Source organism: Ranitomeya imitator, chromosome 9, assembly GCF_032444005.1.
Source record: "Ranitomeya imitator isolate aRanImi1 chromosome 9, aRanImi1.pri, whole genome shotgun sequence".
Classification (NCBI taxonomy): Eukaryota; Metazoa; Chordata; class Amphibia; order Anura; family Dendrobatidae; genus Ranitomeya; species Ranitomeya imitator.
This window is the reverse complement of record NC_091290.1, coordinates 2,832,150-2,849,930: the sequence shown is the minus strand read 5'-3', so window position 1 is coordinate 2,849,930 and position 17,781 is coordinate 2,832,150.

Below are 17,781 nucleotides of genomic sequence, written 5' to 3'. Positions count from 1 at the left end.
TGCGGGTGGCAATGACCTGGGCAAACAAAAGGTGGCCGAATTGTACAAATGGGTGACAACGGATATGGAAAGGTTAAGCTGTCTATTCAGGAACATGATCCTGGTGTGGTCGGATATTACACCACGGGCCGTTTGGCGAGGAGTAAGAGATAAAAAAGCCATAGAGCGGACAAGGAGTAAATTCAATGCTCGGATTGGAAAATATGTGAGAGGAAGAGGCGAGATCGCTATCCGGCACCACCAGCTACAAGGGGATAACACAGTGTTACTAAGACCGGACGGCGTTCACCTAACAGACATTGGCCTCGATATTTTTCTGTCTGGTTTACAGGATGGGGTTGAACAGGCCCTAACATCGATGGGTGGGGTCGGAGTCCCGCGTAGTTAATACACGGGATCCTCCGTGGCGGAAGAAGCGGGGGAGGGCAAAGGTCGTAACCGCTCGTTGGGCCAATTCCCCTGTCAATCACGGACAGGAGCTCGGGGCGAGCCGCTCGTTACGATATGTAATTGCCCTTTCTCTGATTATTTAATTAATAAACTGTGACCGACCTGTTCAACCCAACTAGGACTGTGTGTGTTTCATTACGGGACTGATGGGAGGGGGGAAGGCACTGGTTACGACACCCAGGTCTCCACAGTCTTGCAGACGCGGTACTGAATAAGGTGCGCGTCTCTGACTGGGGAGCACACAGAGAGCTGCACGAAAAGTATGTCTGTGTCAGTTCCCCCCTAGCATCACTCCCCCTTAGTGATGCACTAATTAGAAGACACCCAGCCGGCCAGTGGGCACTAGAAGGGAGGGGTCCTACGGCCACTCCTACAGGGGTTAAATCCAGGTGTCTGGCCGGGAACGTCCTCTTTTCCTCCCGGCGGACACCTGGAAGCTTTTGTCCCACCCTCCCTCTTAAAGGCTATTGGTGATACTAACCCTCTGGATAATGTAAATTTGTAAAGTCTTTGGCAATATATTTAAAAAAAAAAAAAAAGTGTGTATATACGTATGTGGACGTAACTAATCTTAGTAATTTTATTAAGTCACAGCGGAAGAAGCGGAGTAGGGCAAAGGTCGTAACCGCTCGTTGGGCCAATTCCCCTGTCGATCACGGACAGGAGCTCGGCGCGAGCCGCCCGTTACGATATGTAATTGCCCTTTCTCTGCTTATTTAATTAATAAACTGTGACCGACCTGTTCAACCCATCCAGGACTATGTGTGTTTCATTACGGGATTGATGGGAGGGGGGAAGGCACTGGTTACGACACGCAGGTCTCCACAGTCTTAGTGAGAATGATTTGTGCCGCTATCTCCCCTTCCTGCGCCGTTCGTGCCAGTGCTCGTAATATGCAGTGGCCTCTGTCTAATAATTGCACTTGAGGAGAAGAATGGTCAGGTTTTCCGGATTAGCGGATGCCGGATTAGGACTCATCTCTCTAGTTGCTCTGCGTGGAGTTTAATACGTTACGGTGAGCAAAAATCAACTTGAAGTCCAGTTGTAGTTTGTGAGGCGGATGATGGCGCTGATACACGGGCCCTGGACTCAGGGCCAAGGGGTAACATGGCAAAGAGTAAGTGAATCAGTGAGAGGCCCGGGGGCGCACAACTGCTGCTCACTGGTGGCTCTTATTATTTTGGGCCCCGTGGCTCAGTGGTTAGCAGCGCTGACGTATATGTGCTGAGCAGGCACCGCCTATAGGTGGTAGATAGGGTATATAGGGAGGGTCCGGCCTCCCTATTGCCTGAGTGCCAGCACTTTTCAGCCGCCCCGGTAATTCTAGCATCATTATCACATTCATCCTTCCATGGAGCGGCGAGGAGCCATATGGTGAGGAACGGTCCAGATGGCAGACGTAGACAGATAGGGCGAGATATTGGGGGCAGGATCCCCCCGCACCGTCCCATCCCACATTTCAGGAGATCTTGTTTGTTTTACTGTTTAATTATTAAGTACTCGACAAGCAGAATATTTTGCCAACAGAAGAGTCAAAGGTCTGTAACGAGGTGATCGGCGGAGGAAAACGCTGCCAGGAGGGAAAGCTCACTGATACAATGCAACAGCACCTCTCCTGTGCTCATGGACACCACTTCAGCCTCCTCCCAGGGTTTAGGACAGGGCATCTCATTACATCTGGCAGCAGATTGTGGCAGGTCCGTTCTGTGGAGGATCCAAGTGGCGTCTGTCCCTCAACTTCATGATCGTGTGATCACTTTTATGTAGAGATGATCAAACGTTTTCAAATCTGAATTTGCCAGGTTTGACAAACATTTCACAAAAATCCCATTTGTTATGAAAAGTAATACTGCAAAACCTTTAATTGCCCTGAAAGTACGTGTGTAACACCCTAAGGTCTCCGACGGCTGTGTCCAACCGCTTTTAAGCTTTGTAACTTGGTAGTAACAAACCGCCCAGAGAGTAACACCGCACACTAAACTAAAAAAAGAACGCTGCAAAAATTCTCCGTAATCATTTGTGATGAGGCAGACTGTTCTGTGCGGGACACGGAGTCATACTGACAGTGTCGCTGTCAGAGGTAACGGAGACACATGATGTCTTATATATCCCGCTATCCCCCCTACTAATACGCCTGCCCGAGGGAAAGGAGGTGAATTGCAACCTGGACTTTGTGGTACTACTGACAGTGGTGTTGGACATCTGAGACAAGGTCTATAAGCTATTGCAAGTCAGGGACTGGGACATTGACCCCCCAAATAATAACTATCATCAGAGACTGGGAGTGATCCACTGCAGCCAAGATCTTGTAGATCCAGGATCCACCAGACAGCAGAGCCAGGGACATTAATCCGCGTGGCACCAGGGACCGAGTCACAACTCTGCTTCTGCTACATATGATGTACTAGATGGTGGCCCGATTCTAACATATCGGGTATTCTTGAACAGAGGTGTCAAACTGCATTCCTCGAGGGCTGCAAACAGGTCGTTTTCAGGATTTCCTTGTACTGCACAGGTGATAATTTAATCACCTACACACATAATGATTGCAGCACCTTGTGCAAAGCTAAGGAAATCTTGAAAACACGCATGGTTTGCGGCCCCCGAGGAATGAAGTTTGACACCCCTGTTCTAGAATATGTAGGTAGTATATAGCATAGGCTACGTACTATATTGCACAGCGACGTAGTATATAACATAGCTACGTAGTATATAACAGAGCTACGTAGTATTTAACATAGCCACTTAGTATATAACATAGCCACGTAGTGCATTGCACAGGTATCTACTATATAATTGTCTAAGGGTCACTTCTTTCTGTCTGTCTGTCTTTCGGTCACGGATATTCATTGGTCGCGGCCTCTGTCTGTCATGGAAACCCAAGCCGCTGATTGGTCTCGGCAAAACAGCCACGACCAATCAGCGACGGGCGCAGTCCGGAAGAAAATGGCCGCTCCTTACTCCCCGCAGTCACTACCCGGCGCCCGCATACTCCCCTCCAGTCACCGCTCACACAGGGTTACTGCCAGTCTCGCGAGACCGCTAAGTCATCTGGGTAATTTCACAATGCATCCTGGGAACGGAAGATGGCGGCAGCTGTGCGCGTATCGCCAGAGGTTCGCTGGATCCCAGGGATGAGTATGTAACTATTTTTTATTTTAATTATTTTTTTTAACAGGGATATGGTGCACAGACTGCTGTATACTATGTGGGCTGTGTTAGATACCACGTGGCTGCTATATACTACATAGGCAGTGTTATATACTACGTGGCTGTGCTATATATTACATGGCCACTGTTATATACTGCGTGCTATATACTACGTGACTGCTATATACTGCATGGGCAATGTTATATACTACGTGGCTGCTATATACTGCGTGGGCAATGTTATATACTACGTGGCTGCTATATACTGTGTGGGCAGTGTTATATAGTACGTGGCTGCTATATACTGCGTGGGCAGTGTTATATAGTACGTGGCTGCTATATACTGCGTGGGCAATGTTATATACTATGTCGCTGCTATATACTGCGTGGGCAATGTTATATACTACGTCGCTGCTATATACTGCGTGGGTAGTACTATATACTACGTGGCTGCTATATACTGCGTGGGCAGTGTTATATACTACGTGGCTGCTATATACTGCGTGGGCAGTGTTATATAGTACGTGGCTGCTATATACTGCGTTGGCAGTGTTGTATACTACGTGGCTGCTATATACTGCGTGGGCAATGTTATATACTACGTGGCTGCTATATACTATGTGGGCAGTGTTATATACTACGTGGCTGCTATATACTGCGTGGGTAGTACTATATACTACGTGGCTGCTATATACAGTGTGGGCAGTGTTATATACTACGTGGCTGCTATATACTGCGTGGGTAGTACTATATACTACGTGGCTGCTATATACTGCGTTGGCAGTGTTGTATACTACGTGGCTGCTATATACTGCATGGGCAATGTTATATACTACGTGGCTGCTATATACTATGTGGGCAGTGTTATATACTACGTGGCTGCTATATACTGCGTGGGTAGTACTATATACTACGTGGCTGCTATATACTGCGTGGGCAATGTTATATACTACGTGGCTGCTATATACTATGTGGGCAGTGTTATATACTACGTCACTGCTAGATACTGCGTGGGTAGTACTATATACTACGTGGCTGCTATATACTGTGTGGGCAGTGTTATATACTACGTGGCTGCTATATACTGTGTGGGCAGTGCTATATACTATGTGGCTGCTATACACTGCGTGGCTAGTACTATATACTATGTGGCTGCTATATACTGCATGGGCAGTGTTATATACTTCGTGGCTGCTATATACTGCGTGGGTAGTGTTATATACTACGTGGCTGCTATATACTGCGTGGGCAGTGCTATATACTACGTGGCTGCTATATATTGCGTGGGCAGTGTTATACACACTATGTGGCTCCTATATACTGCGTGGGCAGTGTTATATACACTACGTGGCTGCTATATACCTCGTGGGCAGTGTTATATACTGCGTCAGCTGTGTTATATACTGCGTGGCTGCTATATACTGCATGCCCTGTGTTATATAGTATGTGGCTGTGTTATATACTGCGTGGCCACTGTTATATCTTGCGTGGCCTGTATTAAGGCATCGGGTATTCTACAATATGTATGTATATAGCAGCCACATAGTATATAGCACAGGCCACGTAATATTTGTCTGCTATATACTACATGGCTCCTATATACTACGTGGCCTGTGCTATATACTATGTGGCTGCTATATACATACATAAATACATATTCTAGAATACCCGATGCGTTAGAATCGGGCCACCGTCTAGTGTAGTATATTGGTCAGCCACGTAGTATATTGTAGAGCCACGTAGTATATTGCACAGGGTCATAGTATACTGCACAGCGACGTAGTATATAACACAGTCACATAGTGTATTGCACAGCTACGTAGTGTATTGCACAGGTATGTAGTATATTGGTCAGCCACGTAGTATATTGTAGAGGCACGTAGTATATTGCACAGCTACGTAGTGTATTGCACAGGTATGTAGTATATTGGTCAGCCACGTAGTATATTGTAGAGGCACGTAGTATATTGCACAGCCACGTAGTATATTGCCCAGCCACGTTGTATATTGCCCAGCCACGTAGTATATTGTCCAGTCACGTTGTATATTGCCCAGTTATATAGTATATAGCACAGAGAGTAGTATATAACAGAGCCCACGCAGTATGTAACAGAGCCCACGTAGTTACACAGAGCCCACGTTACACTGCGGTCCATTAACGCTGGCATTAACACTGTGTGAGCGCTCAGCGCTGACTGCAGGGCAGTAAAGCAGCGGCCATTTCGCTGCCAGACTATGGCCGTTGCTGATTGGTTGTGGGAGTTTTGCCACGACCAATCAGCGACTTGGATTTCCATGACAGACAGAGGCCGCAACCAATGAATATCTGTGACAGACAGACAGACAGAAAGACGGAAGTGACCCTTAGACAATTATATAGTAGATACGTTACCACAGTGATGTCTCCATTCTTCAACTATAAGTTTCTTAAAACAATATCTCTAAAAAAAATCTGAATTCTTCCTGGTCTGTGCTCGCTCCGCATCGGGTCTTAAGAGCTTCGCTCACAAATGGAGCAGACGGTGTTTACCAGGAGTGCAGCACGGCCGCGTATTCACTCCAGGAAGATTGTCACCTGTTGTTGATAAAATGACACCTCCGAATTACGGTGCTTTTCCTTTTTGTAACAACCCAGAGGAATTAATACGTTTTATCCTCCTGAGCTGCGCTCCAAAGACTCGAACTGCTGAAATTATACACCTGCCCTTGATTGATAAATCACAGCTCTCGCGCTCCACGCCTGGGATTTGGAATCTGTTATTTCTGGATTTTTTTTTAAGTAAAAGAAGCCGTTGTGCTCATCATAGAACTTCCAAGGCTCACATCACACCGCACCGCTGCCACGACACGCATCACGCCACACCACACATCGCACCGCCACCACGGCACACATCACACCGCACCGCTGCCACGACACGCATCACGCCGCACCACACATCGCACCGCCACCACGGCACACATCACACCGCACCGCTGCCACAACACGCATCACGCCACACCACACATCGCACCGCCACCACGGCACACATCACACCGCACCGCTGCCACGACACGCATCACGCCGCACCACACATCGCACCGCCACCACGGCACACATCACACCGCACCGCTGCCACAACACGCATCACGCCACACCACACATCGCACCGCCGCCACGGCACACATCACACCACACCGCTGCCACGACACGCATCACGCCACACCACACATCGCACCGCCGCCACGGCACACATCACACCGCACCGCTGCCACGACACGCATCACGCCACACCACACATCGCACCGCACCGCTGCCACGACACGCATCACGCCGCACCACACATCGCACCGCCACCACGGCACACATCACACCGCACCGCTGCCACGACACGCATCACGCCGCACCACACATCGCACCGCCACCACGGCACACATCACACCGCACCGCTGCCACGACACGCATCACGCCGCACCACACATCGCACCGCCGCCACGGCACACATCACACCGCACCGCTGCCACGACACGCATCACGCCGCACCACACATCGCACCGCCACCACGGCACACATCACACCGCACTGCTGCCACGACACGCATCACGCCACACCACACATCGCACCGCCACCACGGCACACATCACACCGCACCGCTGCCACGACACGCATCACGCCGCACCACACATCGCACCGCCACCACGGCACACATCACACCGCACCGCTGCCACGACACGCATCACGCCACACCACACCGCCGCCATGGCACACATCACACCGCACCGCTGCCACGACACGCATCACGCCGCACCACACATCGCACCGCCACCACGGCACACATCACACCGCACCGCTGCCACGACACGCATCACGCCACACCACACATCGCACCACCGCCACGGCACACATCACACCGCACCGCTGCCACGACACGCATCACGCCACACCACACATCGCACCGCCGCCACGGCACACATCACACCACACCGCTGCCACGACACGCATCACGCCACACCACACATCGCACCGCCGCCACGGCACACATCACACCACACCGCTGCCACGACACGCATCACGCCACACCACACATCGCACCGCCGCCACGGCACACATCACACCACACCGCTGCCACGACACGCATCACGCCACACCACACATCGCACCGCCGCCACGGCACACATCACACCACACCGCTGCCACGACACGCATCACGCCACACCACACATCGCACCGCCGCCACGGCACACATCACACCGCACCGCTGCCACGACACGCATCACGCCACACCACACATCGCACCGCCGCCACGGCACACATCACACCGCACCGCTGCCACGACACGCATCACGCCACACCACACCGCCGCCATGGCACACATCACACCGCACCGCTGCCACGACACGCATCACGCCGCACCACACATCGCACCGCCACCACGGCACACACCGCACCGCTGCCACGACACGCATCACGCCACACCACACATCGCACCACCGCCACGGCACACATCACACCGCACCGCTGCCACGACACGCATCACGCCACACCACACATCGCACCGCCGCCACGGCACACATCACACCACACCGCTGCCACGACACGCATCACGCCACACCACACATCGCACCGCCGCCACGGCACACATCACACCACACCGCTGCCACGACACGCATCACGCCACACCACACATCGCACCACCGCCACGGCACACATCACACCGCACCGCTGCCACGACACGCATCACGCCACACCACACATCGCACCGCCGCCACGGCACACATCACACCACACCGCTGCCACGACACGCATCACGCCACACCACACATCGCACCGCCGCCACGGCACACATCACACCGCACCGCTGCCACGACACGCATCACGCCACACCACACATCGCACCGCCGCCACGGCACACATCACACCACACCGCTGCCACGACACGCATCACGCCACACAACACATCGCACCGCCGCCACGGCACTCATCACACCGCACCGCTGCCACGACACGCATCACGCCGCACCACACATCGCACCGCCACCACGGCACACATCACACCGCACCGCTGCCACGACACGCATCACGCCACACATCGCACCGCCGCCACGGCACACATCACACCACACCGCTGCCACGACACGCATCACGCCACACCACACATCGCACCGCCGCCACGGCACACATCACATAATGTACAAAACACGGCACTCTGCTAGTTGGTGAGAGATGGTGCTCAAGTAGGGTCTCCAACCCGTCAGTCAATGTATACAATAAACTTGGCACTCAAAACGGTAGTAAGGTGAAGTTAATCAGCTTTATTGCAAGTCCCAGATACAGTTTCGACAGTTAAACGTTTTCGGTCCCACCGGACCTTCTTCAGAACAATTTCCAATTTATCTGGTTAAGCTGGTTACAACGTGTGGAAGGAAAAATCACCTTCTTACGCGAAACTGTGGAGTAATGCAATAAATGAGAAAACGAAGGGGCTCTAGGCGAACTAAGTCGCTAATGGAGTCTGTGGCCCATAATCAGGGTGAGTAGCTCAGATATGCGTGGCACCGGATCGCCAGTGCGTCCGATCCGGTGCCACGCATATCTGAGCTCCTCACCCTGATTATGGGCCACAGACTCCATTAGCGACTTAGTTCGCCTAGAGCCCCTTCGTTTTCTCATTTATTGCATTACTCCACAGTTTCGCGTAAGAAGGTGATTTTTCCTTCCACACGTTGTAACCAGCTTAACCAGATAAATTGGAAATTGTTCTGAAGAAGGTCCGGTGGGACCGAAAACGTTTAACTGTCGAAACTGTATCTGGGACTTGCAATAAAGCTGATTAACTTCACCTTACTACCGTTTTGAGTGCCAAGTTTATTGTATACACGGCACACATCACACCACACCGCTGCCACGACACGCATCACGCCACACCACACATCGCACCGCCGCCACGGCACACATCACACCACACCGCTGCCACGACACGCATCACGCCGCACCACACATTGCACTGCCGCCACGGCACACATCACACCGTACCGCTGCCACGACACGCATCACGCCGCACCACACATTGCACTGCCGCCACGGCACACATCACACCGCACCGCTACCACGACACGCATCACGCCGCACCATATCGCACTGCCACCACGGCACACATCACACCGCACCGCTACCACGACACGCATCACGCCGCACCACACATCGCACCGCCACCACGGCACACATCACACCGCACATCGCACCGCAGCCACGGCACACATCACACCGCACCGCTGCCACGACACACATCACACATCGCACCGCAGCAACAGCACACAACACACCGCACCGCTGCCACGACATCACGCCGCACCACACATTGCACCGCCACCACGGCACACATCACACCGCACCGCTGCCACGACACGCATCACGCCGCACCACACATCGCACAGCTGCCACGACACGCCGCACCACACATCGCACCGCAGCCACGGCACACATCGCACCGCTGCCACGACACGCATCACGCCGCACCACACATCGCACTGCCACCACGGCACACATCACACCGCACATCGCACCGCAGCCACGGCACACATCACACATCGCACCACAGCCACAGCACACAACACACCGCACCGCTGCCACGACATCACGCCACACCACACATTGCACTGCCACCACGGCACACATCACACCGCACCGCTGCCACGACACGCATCACGCCGCACCACACATCGCACCGCCACCACGGCACACATCACACCGCACATCGCACCGCAGCCACGGCACACATCACACCGCACCGCTGCCACGACACACATCACACATCGCACCGCAGCCACAGCACACAACACACCGCACCGCACCGCTGCCACGACATCACGCCGCACCGCACATTGCACCGCCACCACGGCACACATCACACCGCACCGCTGCCACAACACGTATCACGCCGCACCACACATCGCACCGCTGCCACGGCACACATCACACCGCACCGCTGCCACGACACACATCACACCGCACCACACATCGCACCGCAGCCACGGCACACATCACACCGCACCGCTGCCACGACACACATCACACCGCAGCCACAGCACACAACACACCGCACCGCTGCCACGACATCTCGCCGCACCACACATTGCACCGCCACCACGGCACACATCACACCGCACCGCTGCCACGACACGCATCACGCCGCACCACACATCGCACCGCTGCCACGGCACACATCGCACCGCCACCACGGCACACATCACACCGCACCGCTGCCACGACACATCACACCGCACCACACATCGCACCGCAGCCACGGCACACATCACACCGCACCGCTGCCACGACACATCACACCGCCACCACACATCGCACCGCAGCCACGGCACATCACACCGCACCGCTGCCACGACACACATCACACCGCACCACACATCGCACCGCAGCGACGGCACACATCACACCGCACTGCTGCCACGACATGCATCACGCCGCACCACGGCACACATCACGCCGCACCACACATCACACCGCTGCCACGACACACATCACACCGCACATCGCACCGCAGCCACGGCACACATCACACCGCACCGCTGCCACGACACGCATCACGCCGCACCACACATCGCACCGCCACCACGGCACACATCACACCGCACCACACATCGCACCGCACTGCTGCCACGACATGCCTCACGCCGCACCACGGCACACATCACGCCGCACCACACATCACACCGCTGCCACGACACACATCACACCGCACATCGCACCGCAGCCACGAAACATCACACCGCACCGCTGCCACGACACACATCACACCGCACATCGCACCGCAGCCACGGCACACATCACACCGCACCGCTGCCATGACACGCATCACGCCGCACCACCGCCATGGCACACATCGCACCACCGCCATGGCACACATCGCACAGCAGCCACGGCACACATCGCACCGCACCGCTGCCTCGACACACATCACACCGCACCACACATCGCACCGCAGCCACGGCACACATCACACCGCACCGCTGCCACGACACACATCACACCGCACCACACATCGCACCGCAGCCACGGCACACATCACACCGCACCGCACATCGCACCGCTGCCACGACACACATCACACCGCACCGCTGCCACGACACACATCACACCGCAGCCACAGCACACAACACACCGCACCGCTGCCACGACATCTCGCCGCACCACACATTGCACCGCCACCACGGCACACATCACACCGCACCGCTGCCACGACACGCATCACGCCGCACCACACATCGCACCGCTGCCACGGCACACATCGCACCGCCACCACGGCACACATCACACCGCACCGCTGCCACGACACATCACACCGCACCACACATCGCACCGCAGCCACGGCACACATCACACCGCACCGCTGCCACGACACACATCACACATCGCACCGCAGCCACAGCACACAACACACCGCACCGCTGCCACGACATCACACAGAACCACACATCGCACCGCAGCCACGGCACACATCACACTGCACCGCTGCCACGACACACATCACACTGCACCACACATCGCACCGCAGCCACGGCACACATCACACCGCACCGCTGCCACGAAATGCATCACGCCGTACCACACATCGCACTGCCACCACGGCACACATCACACCGCACCGATGCCACGACACGCATCACGCCGCACCACACATCGCACCGCCGCCACGGCACACATCACACCGCACCACACATCGCACCGCCACCACGGCACACAACACACCGCACCGCTGCCACGACACACATCACGCCGCACCACCGCCATGGCACACATCGCACCACCGCCATGGCACACATCACACCGCACCGCTGCCACGACACACATCACACAGCACCACACATCGCATCACAGCCACGGCACACATCACACCGCACCGCTGCCACAATACACATCACACCGCCGCCACACATCGCACCGCAGCCACGGCACATCACACCGCACCGCTGCCACGACACACATCACACCGCACCACACATCGCACCGCAGCGACGGCACACATCACACCGCACTGCTGCCACGACATGCATCACGCCGCACCACGGCACACATCACGCCGCACCACACATCACACCGCTGCCACGACACATCACACCGCACATCGCACCGCAGCCACGGCACACATCACACCGCACCGCTGCCACGACACGCATCACGCCGCACCACACATCGCACCGCCACCACGGCACACATCACACCGCCGTCACAACACACATCACACCGCACCGCTGCCACGACACACATCACACCGCACATCGCACCGCAGCCACGGCACACATCACACCGCACCGCTGCCATGACACGCATCACGCCGCACCACCGCCATGGCACACATCGCACCACCGCCATGGCACACATCGCACAGCAGCCACGGCACACATCACACGGCACCGCTGCCTCGACACACATCACACCGCACCACACATCGCACCGCAGCCACGGCACACATCACACCGCACCGCTGCCACGACACACATCACACCGCACCACACATCGCACCGCAGCCACGGCACACATCACACCGCACCGCTGCCACGACATGCATCACGCCGCACCACACATCGCACCGCCACCACGGCACACATCACACCGCACCGCTGCCACGACACGCATCACGCCGCACCACACATCGCACCGCTGCCACGACACACAGCACCGCTGCCACGACACGCATCACGCCGCACCACCGCCATGGCACACATCGCACCACCGCCATGGCACACATCACACCGCACCGCTGCCACGACACACATCACACCGCACCACACATCGCACCGCAGCCACGGCACACATCACACCGCACCGCTGCCACGACATGCATCACGCCGCACCACACATCGCACCGCCACCACGGCACACATCACACCGCACCGCTGCCACGACACGCATCACGCCGCACCACACATCGCACCGCCGCCACGGCACACATCACACCCCACCGCACATCACACCACAGCAACGGCACACATCACACCGCACCGCTGCCACGACACGCATCACGCCGCACCACACATCGCACCGCCACCACGGCACACATCACACCGCACCACACATCGCACCGCTGCCACGACACACAACACACAGCACCGCTGCCACGACACGCATCACGCCGCACCACCGCCATGGCACACATCACACCACCGCCATGGCACACATCACACCGCAGACATCACACCGCACCGCTGCCACGACACACATCACACCGCACCACACATCGCACCACAGCCACGGCATACATCACACTGCACCGCTGCCATGACACGCATCACGCCGCACCACCGCCATGGCACACATCACACCACCGCCATGGCACACATCACACTGCACCACGGCACACATCACACCGCAGCCACGGCACACATCACACCGCACCGCTGCCACGACACACATCGCACCGCAGCCACGGCACACAACACACCGCACCGCTGCCAAGACACGCATCACGCCGCACCACCGCCATGGAACACATCGCACCAGCGCCATGGCACACATCACACCGCACCACGGCACACATCACACCGCACCACACATCGCACCGCACCGCTGCCACGACACACATCACATTGCACCATGCACACATCGCACGGCTGCCACGACACGCATCACGCCGCACCACCACCAAAGCACACATTACATCGCCGCAACGGCACACATCACCCATTGCACCGCCGGCACGGCCAATATCACACCGCCGCCACAGCATGCATCACACCGCACCACGGCACACATCACCCATTGCACCGCCACGGCACACATCACACTGCCGCCACGGCACACATCGCACCGCCACCACAGCATGCATCACACTACACCACTGCCACGGCACACATCACCCATCGCACCACCGCCACGGCACACATCACACCATGGCACACATCACACCACCGCCACGGCACACATCACACTGCACCACGGCACACATCGCACCACCGCCACAGCACACATCACACCGCACCACGGCACACATCACCCATCACGCCGCCGGCACAGTCAACATCACACCGCCACAGCACGCATCACACCGCACCACGGCACACATCACCCACTGCACCGCCGCCACGGCACACATCACACCGCACCACCGCCACGGCACACATCGCATCGCCACAGTACGCATCACACCGCACCACCGCCACGGCACACATCACACATTGCACCGCTGCCACGGCACACATCACACCGCACTACGGCACACATCACCCATCGCACCGCCGCCACGGCACACATCACCCATCGCACTGCCACGGCACACATCACCTATTGCACCACCGCCACGGCACACATCACACCGCCGCCACGGCACACATCACCCATCGCACCGCCGCCACGGCACACATCACACCGCACCTCTACCATGGCACACATCACAACGCACCACCGCCAGGGCAGACATTACACCGTACCACGGCACACATCACACCGCCGCCAAGGCACACATCACACCGCACCACTGCCACTGAACACATCACATCGCACCACCGCCACTGAACACATCACATCGCACCACCGCCACTGAACACATCACATCGCACCACCGCCATGTGCACACATCGGACTGCCCCACGCCACATATCCCCCCACATCACAATGACAGAACACATCACACCACACCACACCACCGCCACGGCACACATCAGACTGCACCACCGCACACATCACACGATACCAGAGCCACGGCACACATCACACTTCACTACAGCCACAGCACACATCAGAGCACACTACTGCCACACATCAGAATGCACTACTGCACACATCACAAGCACCACCACCACGGCACACATCACACCGCACCACCGCCACCTACATTACAGCGCTGCGGCATACACCAGACCGCACCACTGCCACATACATCACACAGCTGTGGTACACATCACACAGCCACATACATCACACCGCACGATGGCTACATTATTTACCTTCTTGATGCCCGACACCTGTAAATGGGCCCTATAGTAAGCAAAATCCTATATTTACCAAATCCGTGCTGAGAACATGAGGGGGCATGGGGAGCAGCGCTGTTGCCTTTGTGACAGTTCGGTGCAGCCCTATGCGTCATAGGTAATGGCTGCCGTGTTTCCCAGCTCTTCCCGGCTGGCGATGCTGGGGGATCACACAGTTCTCGCCCTGTGATGGCTTGTAACATCAGGGACAGGATCTTGCTTTCTGCCAGTAATGAGGCCGACATTGTGTGATGTGTTCTATATCCATAACGCAGATGACAGAACTAAAAATGAAACACCTTCCCGTCAGCGACAGTCAGAATATCAGAGTCAGAGACGGCGCCAGTGTCCGCAGTCATTAACACGCCGCAGACACACTGAGCGCAGAGGGCCCAACAGCAAACACCCTGCCCCGATACATCCCACACGTAGAGACATCCGCACCCTCTCTAGATAGACCCCGTGTGCCCACCCTGAGCAGTGCTCTTATGTCCATGGCCTCCAAAGCTGAGCCGCCATCCTTGCACATTACCCTTCATGTCCTTTCCTCTGTGTGATCCGTTATTGGCAAAGTCCAGGTTCTAAGGACGACTATGCTTGAAAACTCACAAACATGTAGGCGGTAAGAGGCTATAGTGCAAGATTCCTTGAGGCTGGAAATATCAGATCGTCCTGCCCTGTATTCACACTAATATTTGTAACCACATCACCGGGACTGAAAGGTCACCGCCCCCGAGGAGTGAATAAATGAGGACATGGACTGTGTGCTAACGATTATACAGCACAGAGAATGCTACAGGAGCAACAGAGAGCAATAGTTAACCAAGAGTATGTACCTGGACAGGGGCCCTTCTCCACATAATGTGCAGCGTGCCACCTGCGATCTCACATAGCGTACAGCGTTCAGCTGGTGTTCTCACATAGAGTGCAGTCTGCGCACTCACATAGCAGAGGGAATCCGCTCCCAACCACTAAGTGCAGTGACTCCCATCCCTCCCTGCATCTCCCCTGGCTCACTCTCCACATTCGATCTCATCACAGAAGAAGAAGTCTCCCTTCCCTCTTCTTCTCGTCCGACTACATGCACCATCGACCCCATTCCCTCACATCTCCTCCAGTCTCTCTCTCCAGTGGTCGCTACTCACCTAACTACAATCTTTAATCTCTCCCTCTCCTCTGGCATTTTCCCCTCCTCCTTCAAACACTCTATCATTACTCCGTTACTAAAGAAACCCACCCTCGACCCATCCTGCCCAAATAACTACAGACCAGTCTCCAATCTCCCCTTCATTTCTAAACTCTTGGAGCATCTAGTCTACTCCCGCCTTACCCGTTACCTCTCCACTCATTCCCTCCTAGACCTTTCACAGTCCGACCTCCGCCCCCTACATTCTACACAAACTGCACTCATCAAGGTGACCAATGACCTTCTGTCAGCAAAGTGTAACGGTGACCACTCTGCTCATTCTCCTGGCAGACGCGGTACTGATTAAGGAACGCGTCTCTGACTGGGGAGCACATAGAGAGAGCTGCACGTAAAGGTTGTAAGTGCCAGATCCCCCCTAGCATCACTCCCCCTTAGTGATGCACTGATTGGAAGACCCCCAGCCGGCCAGTGGGCACTGGAGGGGAGGGGTCCTACGGCCACTCCTACAGGGGTTAAATCCAGGTGTCCGGTCGAGAACTTTCTCTTTCACTCTCGGCAGGACACCTGGAAAACAAAAGGCGCTTCTCAGCCCGGCCAAAGAATTAGGCTCACTCGTTCGCTAAAAGCAGATCTGCTGGTATGGCAGACGTTCCTACAATCGTACAACGGTCACACGTGCGTCATGGCTAGAGAGATCACAAGCGAGGATTTAGGGCTGACAATAGGGTGGAACAAAAAAGAGGGTTTTGCAGCAATCTATAAAAACCAATGGTGCAAATCTGGTTGGCCAGAGAAATGGACGACAACAAAGTGGGGGCAAGACCCAGCCCTATGGGAATTGTTTGCGGTAGTAGCAGCGATGGAGTTATGGGCCGATCAGTTGAGGAACATGAACATTTGTTTCCAAACTAAAAATGTGAAAACAGCAAAGAGTCTAAATCACATGTCCTCTTCATCCCTGCCCATACTCGCTCTCTGGCGACGGCTCGCACTGATATGCCTAGAGAACAATATTTGGTGTAGAGCCACCGTGGTGGCGGAAGTTGACGATAATATCTTTAACCCATTGTTATTTT